Source organism: Ischnura elegans, chromosome 7 (assembly GCF_921293095.1).
Source record: "Ischnura elegans chromosome 7, ioIscEleg1.1, whole genome shotgun sequence".
NCBI lineage: Eukaryota > Metazoa > Arthropoda > Insecta > Odonata > Coenagrionidae > Ischnura > Ischnura elegans.
In genome coordinates this window covers 94,260,426-94,270,761 of record NC_060252.1, presented here as the reverse complement: position 1 = coordinate 94,270,761, position 10,336 = coordinate 94,260,426, and the positions used below count along the sequence as shown (strand labels likewise).

The following is a 10,336-nucleotide window of genomic DNA, read 5'->3' as shown; positions in this document are numbered from 1 at the left end:
TAGTCCGCTGAAAACTATCGTACAAGGACAAGCGGATGTGAATAAGAGCGAAGGTAGGACATTTGCTGTTTAGGACTAGCAATAGAGGATTAAAAACGGAAGATACTCGTAAATATGAAAAGGATAGCTGATAGGATTTCTGCGCCAATGTATTATCCCTCAGGACTAGGTTAAAATAGGCGAGGATTGATCGTTGAATATTTGACTGACAGATACCATTGTCTCGTTGTAATCGACTTGGTTACGTCTCATCAATTTTCTCAGGAGAGGATATTTTCTATAATTGTTGATTACCTACATATAGCAAGATAGGATTCTAGTTATTACTGCCACTAAAATCGAAATGGCTCAACATTAATTTCTCCTGTACGTGAGTAAAATCATAAATGAAAATTACTCAGCACTACGTCGAAGAAAAAGCCTTCCATGAATTCCTATTTCATGATAACATTGAAAACTTCGTTAACTTGAAATAGGGATTCTTAAGAGTTATTTCTTCCACGCAGTGTTGAGAAATATGCGTTTTGCTCATGTTCAGGAGAAATAAATGGTTACATGAAATGACTAGAATTACAACTCGCAATAGCTAAGCAAGCACTAATACTAGACACAGCGTCGCTTTTCCAAGAGAATAGATTATACGGCATTAAGCCGATTACTACGAAACAATGGTATATGTCTGTCAATTATCCGTCCTTACGTATTCCAATACATTGCCAAAAACCTACGTATAGTATAATAACGCAACAGAATGATCATGGTAATTGGAGAACCCCGGAAAAGCCATTGAAAGGAAGCGGCTGCTTCTAGTAGCTCTCCTAGTAGACCGGCAAGAAATCCATCGCCAAAACTCGTTATAGGAGAGGGGAAGATTCGGAGTAGCTATGGAATCGAAGGAGAGACGAAAATGGATTGATGCCAAATAGCGTAGCAAGATTCGATGAGGCTACACCGTGGAGAAGCGGAGGAGGGTCTGTTTGGGATGGGGGGACGGTTGTGATGGAAACTAGGTCGTCACCTCCTCAATGCTTAACGACCCGCCCTCTCCGTTCGCGCACTCTTGATTTCCGATGACTTTTTACGAAGGGATCGATAAGGATACAGAGGAGGATGGGAAAGGTAAAAAAAGTGCACTGGAATGGAGAAGATCAGTATATCCTCTCTAAGGAAAAGGTAGGAAGGTAGGATTTGTTTGCTTGTTTTGTTAGAATTTGTTTGTTTCTATTAGAATTATTGGAGGAGTTTTAGTCAGTCTTATTTGTTTACGTCAAGTTGATTTAAAATCTTTAATTGCTTATTCTTCTGTTGCTCATGTAGGTATTGTGATTGGGGGATTAATAACAATAAGTTACTGGGGATTAAGTGGTTCATATACATTAATGATTGCTTATGGCCTTTGTTCCTTTGGTATATTTTGTTTAGCTAATATTTCTTATGAACGTGTTAGTAGAAGATGATTGTTTTTTAATAAGGGATTAATAAATCTTATACCTATAGTAACCCTTTGATGATTTTTATTAAGATCTTCTAATATGGCGGCTCGCCCAACTCTAAATTTACTTGGAGAAATTAGATTATTTAATAGAATTATTAGCTGAAGATGAGTGTTGAGTTGTATCATGAACTATTGCCACGGTTAAAAATTTCCCTGAACCGGGAATCAAACCACCGACCGTTGGCTTTCCGAGCCGCTGCGAAGATCAATACCCTCTCCAGTTTCATATACATTAATCAGTGTCCTAACACTGTTTTCGACGTCCCTGAACTCATCACTCGGTCAATACATACCCTATGTATCTTTGTTATCTCATCAAGAACCTTTCTCTCATTACCCACTGTAAACAAACCGCCATGTTGTTTGTTTAAATAAATAAATCAAAATTAACAATCGTAGTGAAGAGGCAATAATGGTAGTGAGGAACGCGGAAAGAAAAATTAACATAGTAGTGTATGGAGAGAACTAAGAGATAGACGTGTTCTAAAAAGATCGGGAGAAAACTAACATAGTGATGTATTGAGAGAGCTAAAAGAAAGACGTGTTCTAAAAAGGTCGGCAGAAAGAAGAAAAGGACGCAAAGAAAAAGGAGGCGCCAACGAGAGAAAAAGATCGCGGAGGAAGAGATACGGCAGAACTCAAGTCAGTTCGTTTAAATCTTTCGCCCTTTACCAAAGATTTCCGTGGCGGGAGTTCAGTTGTATGTATAGACATTTTTCGATTGTTCACATTGGAACAGAAAGGGAAATTACGCATTTTATTTGTATAATATCAGATTGTTAATTGGGCCCAATTAGTCTTCTTTACCACATTTTGAATATAATTTGTAAAAAGTCATTTTGGTGCATGTTATTTCTTAATTAAGTATTTCTGTACCCCAGGGTAATACAAAATAAGAAGTGGAAGGTGAGTTTACGTTACACCACCTTGTCCAGCACTTCGTCGTGTCCTTCTCTCCATCCACTTCACTCCATTATTCTCCATTAGTTTACCTCGAAGGCCTCCAGTCTTCTCTCGTCCTCCTTCCTTCGTATCCACGTTTCCGCACCGAAAAGCGAGCCGTCTCAATAGTCGTGTAGTCGTGTGGCAGTAGGTGTTAGTTAGGACATCAGTCGTCATCACCAACAACGAAACACTCTAACGAAGCTTCGCCCAGTATTCATTTAAGTTCTTTTTTTCGGTGGAAAAACGAATATCTATTCGTATCCGTACGGAAAAATCTTTCTTTTAACTTATTGTTTTTGTCGGACATGAAAAATTAGTGGAATTCTAATGTGATGCTCTCCGTATCGCTCTGCAATATGTATATTCACAATAGATCAAATAATCTAACCCTAGCGCGTAGCATTCAATTCTCTAGCCTAATTCGCCTAATATCTGTGCGCTTTCTGTATGCCCGTGGAAAAATAAACCTACTGTCACGCGGGGATTTAATGTATTACGAGTAGAGATACGTGAAAATCATAAATGCGATATAGATGCGATGTGCGCAAATAAATGCGACATAGATGCGATGACTGGACTTATATGATATTTTTACGCTAATTTGCCTTTCCGACGGCAAAATTCGTACATTTTGTGCCGAGCGCAGTTTAAATGCTCCGCCGACACTCACCGCTTAAAGCATGTGAGCGACTGGCCAGCTGCTAGTTGGCTGGGGCTCTACGTGGCCGCGAACTACAAGTGGGCGCGGGCAAGCTACACCTCCTCCTCTTATTATTCCTTAATTTATTATTGCTCTACAACATAATTTTTTTAAATAATCTGTATTTTGTCATATAACTGTGTTTCACTACATTTTATCGTCATCTACCTCATTAAGAAAATAAAAAATAGACGCTAAAAAATGCGATAAACTTTTATTGAAAGTGCCATAAAATAAAAATGAAAGTGCGATTTTCACGTATCTCTAATTATGAGGTTTACAAATGATCGTGGCTTCCTTAAGGCTCATTGTAACTTGTGTTGCCATCCTTGATTGACACCGAGGGTCTAACGTCTTGCGCCAAATACCACGGTAAAATTGCCACTGTCATGTGGAAAACGTACTAGTTGGCGCAGCGACCCAGAGAGCCAAGGTCCGCCGTTCGATTCCAGGGCGAGGATAAGTATTTTCCCGCGCGAATTATGATGAATTTCACCGATGCTAACACCTCAGTTTGGAAATGTATCATAATGTATCCAGAAGTATAGGAGCAAGAATTAGTACGATGGTCTTATAAAGCGCACGGCGGGTAATACGAAGCTCTGAATTGGCATGAAAATACCACCTACTCTGGATCGCAACACTCTTTATATCAGATGAAAATTTTAAATGTACACATCTTTCGCATTTTGCCTTTCTTGGAGTGCTACTCATTCAAAACTTTAGTCTATATGAAATCTTCAGGCTGTAATGGCAGACCGTACACTGCATTTTCTTGCGTCTAGAAATATACAAATTTTACATTTCAGGAAATGCTGAGGTTGAATCAGAACATTTGAAGTACAGGTGTATGTTGATGATGGCTTTCCCCTGACAATTTATAACTAATAGCTAAAGTTTTAAACGAGTAATGCGAAGCGGAGAAGGAAAAATCGAGCGGGAAAAATGTTTTCTCTTACGGACGAAAAATGTTTTCTCTTAGGTTCTAAAGTTTAGCTCATATCTGACGTTGATTTCTTACAATAAAAATCACAAAATAAGAGCATGCAAAGCTATATTTTTCATACTGCGAGACCAAAAACGTCCTTACGTATGTGATGGTAAAATAACGCAACAATGGCGCAAAAGATAAGAAAATCAGATATTCTATATTCAGGATTACGTTTTTCACTTACCACTTTACAATTTGTACGACCAGATGTCACGATTCTCACAAACTCCCATAATTTCATTTCTATGAAAAGCACATCCTGGTTGTTGAACTCTTCCCGCTAGTCATTCACATCGGTCAAGTATTGCTGGCTCCGGAACAACATTACACCAAATAATATATAACTTACATGTTTCTCACCCCAAAGGAATCAGAAATCGTCCCTCTATGGAAAGCAGGAGTTTACCTGGAAGAAAGAGATGCATAGTATCAAATACTGCTGCTTTTTTTGAAGAGGAGAAAAATGAAAGGGTAGCAAAGAACTGTTCAATATTTTGCGGCGCAAGAAAAAAGTGCAATAATATATAAAATTTCTAGTAGATCATTGCCAAAAAAAAGTAGAGGCAGCTTTCTAGCGATCCTCTCAGCGCCTTTTGTGGAAGCCATAATTGGAACTTTATCGGGGCTTTTTGTCTTCTACACTCGGTAAGTTCACCGGAGAGAGTACTTTCTTTTTAATTCATCACTTCATCCACCAGTCGAATTTTTCTATTGCACTGTGAGAATGTATAACAGTTGCTTATATTCCCAAATTCCACATGCATATCATATTAACCTACCAAGATAATGAAGTTTCAGACTTTAACAGTTATTTGAATACGCCTTCTGAGGCAATTCTCGATATCAATTAAATTTATTATTTTTTAAACAATAGAATCGAATGGAGCACCACATTACATCTCATTTTCAATAACATATTCATGCGATAATATTTTTTGGAAAATATTTTGAACTATTCCTGAAGAAGGAGATAGGAGGCTCAGAAAAAAAATCACTGAGATGGGTTTATAGTGAGCCTGATATTATTGCAACAATAAAAATCAAACATGATGAGATGGATGGGCCACACATTGAGAAAGGACAACACCAAGATAATAATGATACAGGTTTTTAATGATGGATGACAATGGTAGAAGACATCGAGGAAGGCCAATATTGCATTGGAGAGATAAAGTACTAAAGGATTTAATAAGACTTGGAGCAGAAATAGAAGGGACGGAATACAGAAGAGGCATGATAATGACAGCAGTGGCAAGCGCCAAGGCCTTCAAAATGTTGCGTTACAGAAGTGTAATGAAGATCAAATGGATAGACAGAGTAAGTAAGGAGGAAGTCCTAAGAAGATCAGGAGAAAAGAGAAGCCTCATCAAAACCTAGACAACTTTATAGGCCATATCATGAGGCATGATGGCTTCGCGAGGGCATATCGTTGAAGCAGAAGTAGATGGAAAGAATGGAAAACAAAGACACCGAACAAAATACATGGAACAGGTAAAGAAGGATGTGAAAGAGAAGAGATGAGTAGGCGTGAAAAGATTAGATGATGGGAGAATCGAATGGAGAGCTGAATCAAACCAATCACAGGACTGTTGACCAATTATGACGATGATGGAAGAAAGAGGAGAGAGGAGGCGGGTCACTGGTAAGGCCAAGAATCATATCGAGTTTAACAAACTGTGGGTCGCAAAGATTTTATGCTGACCCCGTACAAGTCTTAAGACTGACTTCAAGGACCTCATTCTTAAGGAGTAACGTAGCGAGGGGGGAGTTCTGGGGGAGGGAGATGAACCCCCCTCACCCCGCCGAAATATAAAAACACAATTTTTTTCCTTCAGAAAAGAAAAGAAAATATTCAAAAAGCATGTATTTACAAAACGTTTCTCTGGCAAATGTATTTTCGATTATGGAAAGTGTTTAAATTAGTTAAAACTCTCTACTTGGTACCCTGCTTTTCAAAAGTTTTCCACCCTGGTTTTGGACCACCATCATCATGGCACCAACACCATTTGGACCACCATCACCCGAACGAAGTTCCTGGCAACCCCACTGTTATTAAGACCTCGAGAATCTTAAGGCCTCAAGAATGTTAGTTTCTTGATTAGATAATTGTTTTTTTCCTAATCTTGACCTCGTTTAATACATGTTAAAATATTTCTTGGAGTGTAGATCAACCAAGGAGGAATGTTATTCATCACTTTCATATCATCGTAATTTCATCCTCTAATATAAAGTACAAGGAGAAAAATCCGAAGAAGCAGCTGTATAACAACACCAACCCTTAACCCATTTTTTGGACTTAGAAAATGGAAAATTTAAGAAGAAATACAAGAGGAAACTTAGAACATATTGAAGCCCTGATTATGGTTTTAAATAAACAGAAACGTTGGCCATAACTTTTTTGCATAACATACGTTGACCTACACTCCAAGAAATATTTTAACACATATTCTCTTGATCACAATTCTATTTAAAACAAGCAATGAATATATTCATACGCATCCATGATTATAGTCTTCTATCTTTGAAATCCTAGCATATTGATCGCGAGGAGAAGGGTGAAAGTGCCCATAAGCTGCAAGTGGCATAGTTGAGCACTCAGGTGGCTGAACGAAGTTTAATGGATATCATCAGCACAAAAGGGAAACGCGCGGATCCCGTCAAATGATCTTCAATATGCGCCCCGCCCACCCTGGGATCAATCACGGCAAAGGTCGGAGGCGCGAACCTCAGCTCACGGCGCGGCGTGCGGTGAAAGAGAAAAAAAAGTTCACTAGCAAGGGAAAATCTGTTGAACGTGACGTGAATACAAAGGATGCGACAATAGGTGGAATCTGACCTTTGGAAACATGGTGTCATCCTACAAAAGGAAATGAATAGCGTCATAGGTAACCACGAGGTTTCTCTAATGTAATTGACGCTTGACATTTTTCTCACGTATAATCTCCCCGACAGCATTCATGTGCGGCCATTATAGACGATTCTTAAGTTAACCATTAGCTAAATATATGTTTATCGCCCGATAGAATTTATAGTAACGATTAATTTTTAAAACGTTTTAAATAACAATCGTACTTGTCGCAACATTTAGGTCTGAGAAAGTTGACTAGGTGGGTCATCAGAAATATGGTCAAAGTTAGATAAGAGTTAAATAAATGTTATCCCGTCATTCTAACGCCATATATCTCTCCTATGCTCATTAATTAAACTTCAGTTATAAAAATGTTTTCTATTCTCTGTCAATTTAATCAATTCATATAAAAGTAAAAACAAACGATTTTTAACTCAATTATTGCACACCACTTTTTCAATTCTTAGAGTAAAAAGCCGTCTATCCAACCACACAAAATGTAAAAAAATGTATGCATTTTTATATTTTCCTAGAAAAAAATTACTGAGAATGAAGGAAAACTGAGGCATTTATGGCATATAGAAATAGACGGATCATAACGCCATACTACGTTCATATTACGCATAAATTTGATCGAACGTTCTAAAGATAATACTGAACTCATTTTGCAGAGAGATGTGTCGCAATATTTATGCCTGAGAAAGTTTTTACTACCTTAGATTATATTATAGGCATTGGTCACCACACGGGTGATGCAACCGTTTGAATTGGAATGCATTTGAAGCCAAGGCCAAGGTGAGCACTCTCAACCGTGTAAAAGCATCACTTAGACTCCTTTGTGACTTTGTCCGAGGCTCGTATGTTGCAATAAGGCTCTTACGGATAATTTGCAACGCACTCTAAGGCCGGCAATGCTCTGAATACTTTTAATAAGATTGAATCTACGTGGGTGCCCACGGAAGGAGTCGTATAATCTCTTGCGTCTGACCTTAATCCTATTGTACAGAGGAGGCATTCACGTTCTGGACGAAATGCGAAGGCGCGATACCTGATTCCTTGAGGTTGAATTTAAAATCCAGGACCTAATTGATTGTGAAGTAAATAACTAAAGTTTTAGCAAGAGTAAACTCTTTTCCTGTAAGTTATTGGGATGATATGCAATAAGCCATCTTATTAAGATAATTACAAAATATTTTAATTTTTTTGTTTTTTAGTATTATTTATAATAGAATCGTTAATGTAATTTCATTGCCACAGTTTGAATGCAATACTATTGACTCTGAGGATGGTAGAACAAAGAATCGAAACGTTGGTCGTAAAAGTAGACGAATTTAAGGATAATTATAATCTTAGGAAATTATAATCTACGGATTTTGCCTCAAAAATTCTTTCCTATCATTCATAATTCTCAATATTTCCTAATTATTATTTAAACGCAAAACCATCGATGAATCAGCTTTCTTTTTAATTTTGAATAAAGTTTAAAATCACTGTTTTAGTATTTCTATGGTAATAAAACTGGACTTAGTTTTTATATAGTTTTGTGTGATACGCAGTGTTGTGTCCAAAAATATTCTTTATTGCTAGCATTTTTTTCTATTTTTTGTTTATTTTTACCCTGAGAAGGGAATACATCATATTCCGAAAGGAAGGGCGAGAAAAGTTGCTTTAAATTTAATATGAACGATACTCGTAAATTTAATAAATTAATTTAATGGTAAAGTTGGGGGAGTTTTAAACTCAATGAATAAATAAATTATGAAATAAAAGGCCCATTACAAATATACTACCTTCACACTGTATCTCTCTAAAGCATAATTTTTACGACTATCTGCTTAGGTAAAGAAGAAATAGGACAATTTGAATTAGAAATTTGACGAATCAGCTGAGATGAATCATCAACAGTCTAATTATTTTATGGTTTCTAATATTCCTAGGGAATAATTGTAGTTCAATTTACTTTGAGACAAAACATATTTCTCTACAGTACTTTTCACCTTTACCTCCTCTCAATAAATAAGATTAAAAAATATATTAGAAATGAACATGTGTGCAACTTAGCAAAATTGAAAGATTTCTTAGGTAAATTTGTTTTTTATATAAATGGATAACAGAATAAAATCATACAAAGTTCAAGGTACATTTTAACAAAATCATCAAATCCAATTTAGTTCGTTATGAAACTACTCATTGCTCTCATGGGAAAAGTGGTACTGCTAGATAATTGATAAGTAAACATCCACTCATTCTAGCACCATAGTCATATCTTATTCCCATCAACACGCATGTTGAAGTCTCTATTTGTTTCGCCAATAAGTATAAAAAGTTTAAAAAACTTATTTGCCACATTATAAATATGCAACACTTATTTTTTCAACTTCTGGAAATATTTAGTGCTAAACAGCCAATATAAAATATTATATTTGGAAAAAATGGCTAAAAGTATAGATAAAAAAAGCTAAACATGGCGTTTAAAAATATATGGATTATAACGCCATGCAGCGAACATTTTGCTTACAATTAGTTGTTTCAGGAGTGACTATATGGGATCTACGTAACACAATGAAAAGTGAAGAATACTTTTTTAATTCCTCATAAATATACAATGTAAGACCTAGGTTTCGACGTGGTACGACTACAAAATTATGTGAATAAAACTGTGAATAAAATGCTGAATTGGCTCATTATTATAGAGAAAGATTTCAAAAAAGAGCACAAAATTAAATTTAATAATACATATTCTATGGATAAACGTAAAATTCCTTTGTTGAAAACGTATCTTTACCATATTGTGTATGGTAAAAGATTGCTGAATTATGTTGTACGTCATACCTACAATTGTATGACAAAGGCTCTATGTAATCTAAAATCCTTGGCCGACAATAAAAGAAAAGTGGAGGAATGGTTAAAATGTGAAACTGTAAACTTATTATTTCCTTAATTTAATCGTAAATGTACAAATTATATTAAATTCTCATATTTTTGTTTCAAAGCTCCTGAAGCTTTTTGTGCCACGTTATTTTTTTTGGTCATGAAGTTGTAACTTTAATGTAATATAAATGCTATGTTTTCAATGTTACCACTATGTAGGATAAATGGAACCTTCTGACAAGCCTTACAAGGACCAATTTTGTATATGCTAATAAAGGAAATCATAAAAAAAAATATCTGGCACAAATGCAGTATTCTCCTTCTCATTGTGAGGGGGAGAGGGTAGTATTCTCTGCCCTCAGTACCTCTGTACCAGATGATGATGTGACTTCGAAACCAAGATTGTGTATTAAATATTTAAGTGGAGTTACAAAGTATTCTTATCTTTCATTTTTCCTACAGATTTGTTGACTGTTTTCCTAAGAT

General features: G+C 36.2%; 1 pseudogene; it reads left to right on the top strand.

The window, feature by feature from the left end:
• Positions 1 to 2,122: 2,122 nt before the first annotated feature.
• Positions 2,123 to 2,235, top strand: LOC124163107 (annotated as a pseudogene).
• The last annotated feature ends 8,101 nt before the right edge of the window (positions 2,236 to 10,336 follow it).